This window comes from Haemaphysalis longicornis, unplaced genomic scaffold, assembly GCF_048455015.1.
Source record: "Haemaphysalis longicornis isolate Haplotype H1 unplaced genomic scaffold, Haemaphysalis longicornis Haplotype H1 scaffold_2, whole genome shotgun sequence".
NCBI lineage: Eukaryota > Metazoa > Arthropoda > Arachnida > Ixodida > Ixodidae > Haemaphysalis > Haemaphysalis longicornis.
The window spans coordinates 7,258,277-7,263,728 of record NW_027526295.1 but is presented as its reverse complement, the minus strand read 5'-3'; positions in this window follow the sequence as shown (position 1 = coordinate 7,263,728).

Here is a 5,452-nt window from a genome sequence, read left to right as displayed (position 1 = left end):
GGCTTACGATGCTGCAGTCTTCAGCTCCGAAGCTCCAAACGGCTCTTTTAAAAGCCCACCATAGGTTGAATAGCGGTCTGCCCTACAGCGAGCTTGCCACCTTTGTATCCTCCCACTATGTTTGTTTATGCAGCAGAAATCAGCTTTTTTTTCTGGAACAATACCAAGGTTGTTTACATGGCTGGTCAACAGTGTAGGGCTGAGCAACATGAAACATAAAACTAAGGGGGATGGTTACACAATATTGCATTATCAAAAACATCGCGCCAATCCACCCCGTGAATGTGGTTGGAAAGCAAAGCTGTAAACGGTACCCATAACGATTGCCCATGCGACGTCACTTAAATTCACTCACATCGCTCTACAAACAGTAAAACCAGAGAGAAGTGAAATGCACTTAGCCACACCATTTATTACTTCAAAGAGGTATTCTTGGTAAGGTTAAATCAATGCATGATGCATAACGGTGTTTGGTTGAGTTGTATTGGTGTAGAACAAGAGTGAAAACTTTTTTTTTATAAAATTAAAGCTCCAACCCGGTGTTACACGATCTGACTTCTCCGTCTCTGCGCCGCGGACGGAGGGGACGAGATTTGAGGCAGAGACGGAGGTGGAGGAGGAAGAGATACTTCTGTTCACATTTCTGAACGGCCCAGAGTGCAGCCCTCGGGATTGATTCCTTCTTCTGTGCACGGGGCCCATATGGAGTCCGCGCAGACTGTGTTCTGTCCACCCGCTGAAGCTGCGTAGATAGAGAGGGCCTGGACAGCTGCATCTCCCATTTCCCTTGTTGGGTAGCTGACAGAAAGAGAGGAGGGTGCTCAGGGCTAAAGTCGCACACCACGGTTACTGGGCGGAGTGTTCCTACTTTTGAGCAAAATTTACATTCAGCGTCGTAGCGATTCGGATGCATTAAGTGAAGACGCGTAGGCTGTGGGAGGGAGCCCAGATTGTATGAGCCGTAGGGTAGTTTGTTGTTCTCTGGAAAGGTCAGGGTAAGGCGAAGGTACGGTCTGTCTCAGAAGGCGATAATGCTGGGTTATCTCCTCGAACGTGACAAGCGGGTGACTGTCCTCGTGCAGCTCCATAGCACAGGGGGTAAAACAGCAGGCTTGTTGGGTAGGCGTATTTCTCGCCCTCCATTGAAGCGTGAGGGGGTGTCCAGATGAGCTGAATGGAACCGTTTGGGGAACGGTTTATTGTCACGCGCAGTGCAGGTCAGCACACCGAACCCGACTGGTAATTCAGTAGGCTTGCTGGGAGTCGGTGACTACCCTCCGAATCCCTGATTGAGTGAGAGCCAGGGTGATGGCTGCCTCTTCTGCTGCCGTCATTTCTTGGGTCCTAAGAGAGGTACAGGCAAGGAGGTTGGTTGTGGAGGTAGCCACGATGGTGGCGTATTGCTGCCCTCGATGTTTGGAGGCGTCTGTGTAGATAACTGCATGATCCCCACCGAGGGTGGTGTTTAGCGCTTGAGCCCGTGCTTTTCGGCGACCCTCGTCATGTGAGGGGTTCATATTTCTAAGCACAGGGAGCATTTTTAGTTTTAGTCGCCAGGAGTCTGGGAGTACGTCAAGCGGAGTGACATTCTGGGCTGCCCAGCCAATCTGGTGAAGCATGCGGTTACCCAGCGCAGTTCTGAGTCGGACCTTCTGGTTAGAAAGATGGCCTTCTATCAGCTCTTCCACCGTGTTGTGGAGCCCCGTGCTAAGCAACCTCTGTGTGGACCCACTCATGAGAAGACCAATGTCCCGCTCGACCGCCTTTCTAATCATTATATAAAGCATCTTTATGTCTTCCTTGTCGAGAAGAAGACAGGGGGTTGACGTAAGTGACTCTCGACAGGACCAAAGCTTCAATTAATCGAAAGGTACGAGATTCCTTAGGCCTCGCTTCTTGGTGACAACTCGCCTGATCATGTGTATGATTTGATTAATGCTGTTTTTGAGGCGCTGCGAGGAGACGTCACTATTGGTGTTAGCCTCGAGATGTAGGCCCAGGATATTGATGCTTGGGCTTGGAGTGATGGCCTGGCCATCAAGGAGTATTTGAATGTATTCCTTGATTTGGCGGGAGGGCGGACGACAAGGAGTTGTGATTTTTTACGTGAACACTGGAGGCCACAGGCTTTAGCACATTGGCGTACTAGAAGTGAGATTCCATGCATTCGTGCGAGCTTCCTTTAATTTTTGTAACTCTTAGCACATGAGCAAGGTTCGCACAGGGCCGCTAGAAGGGCGTTAGTGGTCGCGTGACGCTCGCTTTCACGTGGAATTCAGCGAGAACGCAGAAGGTAAACCCGTAGATGTGCTTGGTGAGTACACCACCTGTCTTCTCCGTCTTCGCGTGCACTCGTAGCTAAATTGATAAGACAACGGGCTCTCGCTTTGTTAGTGTATTAGTTCCAGGTTCGATTCCCGGTGGTGCCAGTAAATTCTTTTATTTGTTCGCTGGAGTTTTCTGGCGACACCAACGGTCGCGAAAGAACCCTTGGGGGGTAGAGGTAAAAAGCTTTGCTTTAAAAGACAATCTTGTATTATTGAGGCGATGCTCTGTAACTTTATGCTCGGCTGTCTCCCGCCTACCTATCTTTGTGGCCTGGTGCTAAATTCTTGCCTAAAATATTTTCATGCGGCCGCGTCAGCAGTGTTGGTTTCAAGGTTTCCAATGGTCTTGTTTACCTTTTCAACGAGTTGAGGTTTGTGAACAGCGTCAGGATTCGTTATCCGGCGATTGCTGGTCTTTCTTTCTACACGATCCAAGGTGATTAATATGGAAAAAGACGCTAGTCCATGGTCAGAAAAGGCGTGCGACACCGTATGTAACCACCCACGGCAAGAAGCCCCTGGTAACACAGAAGCGGTCCAGGTGAGCTTGAGACGTGCCATGCCGCCATGTGTTGCGGGGCGGCATCCCACTGACGTCCCGGGTCCACATGGATTCTATCACTGTCCCACAAAACAAACAACGTACAAGTTGAGAGTGTCTGGCTCTGCTCTCCCTTGTCACTGACACTTTACGCAGTTAATATCTCATAAAAAAAGAAATACATTTCCCGGTACATTACGTGGTACTGTTTGTGGGGCAGCAAACAGGACAGAACGAGGTTGCGCCTTGGCGGGGGAATGCACGCAAAGGAAACAGAAAAACTTCCCGCTCATTTTTGCATCTACCAGGGAGAAACCATCTGCCCAAGCTTGCAGTCAACAATTTTAAGGAGGTCTGTTTTTCTAGTAAGGATTACACGACTACATTTAGCAGGCTAACTTACTGTCCAACCAACAAATTTTTGACGTTGCTACCGTGTGTGCCCTGCCTTTCCACAATAGACTTCTACCCTTGGAACGAATGCCAACATGTTGCAACAATGCTCAAGATACGCTGAATTCTACCAGGGCAAGGCTGTCTGATTAAGTTACCGGACTGCCTGAAACTTTCAGCGGCAAGCTTCAACGAGGGGACTGTGCCTCGCGGCAGTACAGAAATTTTTTTTTTCAGCGGCTGCTACGATAACTAGCTGCTGTACAAAATGTTCTGTCGTTTTGTTCTCTTTACGTCTAATTTGTCGCGTTGTGCCTGATGAGTAGGAACCTTCTGCGCATAAGCTTGAAATTTTCTCGCAGCATTACGTGACCTGCCACCATATTTCTCGTTGTTTGGTGATTTTATTTCATTTGAAACTGCTGGCAATGAAGAGTTGCCGAGGTGGTGAGGCAAAAAAACGACTTGTATAACCATCTCACTAAGTTCCTTGGCACCGGCAGCCTTTGGAAGTAAGGTATAAGGGAAATCACTGAAGTGTTCGAAGTGGCATCATATGCTATTGTGTGCTTGAATAGACTTTTCATGGCAGTGCATACGTATGGGACGTTATGTTCTTTCACTGAGGATGTGAACATTTTCCGCTCACTACATGTGTGCTTGTATGTGATTTCAAGCCAAATCTTGCAGTGTAATTGAATGTATGTAATATGTAACTGAAAAAATTACAATTGACGGTGCAATTGCAATTTTGTAACACATCCCTGGCTTGGTGTCATGTTGAATCGTATCAAAAAAGCAGCCGTTGCGAGTTTTGTGCATGTAGAGTACACTGCTTATAACGAATGCATGTATAATAATCTCAGGCTCATTGTATGACACGATAAAATGTGACTGTCATATTACGGGTACGGGGAGGTCATTGAATGCAACTTTGTTTTCATTAAATGCAACTTTGTTTTGATGTGATAAAGAAGACTGAGTCAAGTTTGTCGAAAGTGCCTCACGTATATAAATAAGCAGCTGAACAGAAGTGTAAGCAGCTGTTTCAACATCTGGGCTGTAAAGCGTACTTCAGAGAGAAATGTGAGATATCGAGGTTCTTAGCAGTGCGTTATTGTGATAATGGGGAGGAAACAGTGAACAAAACTGCGTACGAGCACTCTGAATGTCTTCATACACCTGCGGTAGTGCCCTAGTGGTAAATCCAGATGGAAGGCCTGCAGGGAATCACCTGTCGCACTCTGCATTCTGGTGTTCAGTGAAGCTCCATGTCAAAACCACACAACACGTTTTAGCCCAATTTATTTTGGTTGGGTGCGGGAGGCGCCTGCTAATGTTTCTGGGTTCTAATAACCTTTTCATATTTGTAAATTGGAACCTCAAGCTCGTATCCATGAGTATGTCTGCCAATGAGACTGTCTGCATCATGCCCCTGTTTTGGCACTTGATTTTGCATAGAAGACACTACAACTCTCCATTCATAAACATTTAAGCGCAAAAGGAATAAAAACAAATGCTGTTTATAAGTAGCGGTTCTCTAGCCAAATTATGTGTGAATAATTCCCTCCCACATATTAAGAGAAAAGCAAACGTTTTTACTGTTTGGACTGCGATTTCTTTGAGCTTGCACCAGCAGATGTAAATTCAAGCAATGGGCATAAAAAGGTGAGCTGTAATTATGACGCCAAAAAATTTTCCCTGTACAGGCATTTTCCCCAGTATCGTAAAATGACACTTCAAATGCCGTGTGTTAGGGCGTATAACAATCTGAAAGAAGTGAAATAGCCTGTTATAACCTATATTGGCGTTCTCAAAATCGCAATTGCCATGGCAGCTGCGAAAGAGCATTTTTCACGAATGGAGAATTTACCATCTATTTGGAAACGCCTGCGTAGACTCGATCAGAATTGCATTGCGTTGAGACTTGAGCAGTACTAAGCTTAAAAGCGCTTTTTCGCAAAAATGTGCAGCTCCGTGAAACACGACTTTTACGCGCAAACACTTCATGGTCACTTCCTGTAAACTGAAGGCTTTCTTGCCAAGACTGCGTAAAAAAACGCGTAACAGCGCGATATTAAGGAGAGTCGTAGAAATGACGGCAGTGCTTAGGCAAGGCACATGTAAGGAGCAATAACTAGGAATTGAAAGTAATAAACTCGCGCGTAATCACGAAGCAGAAGGAGCAGGA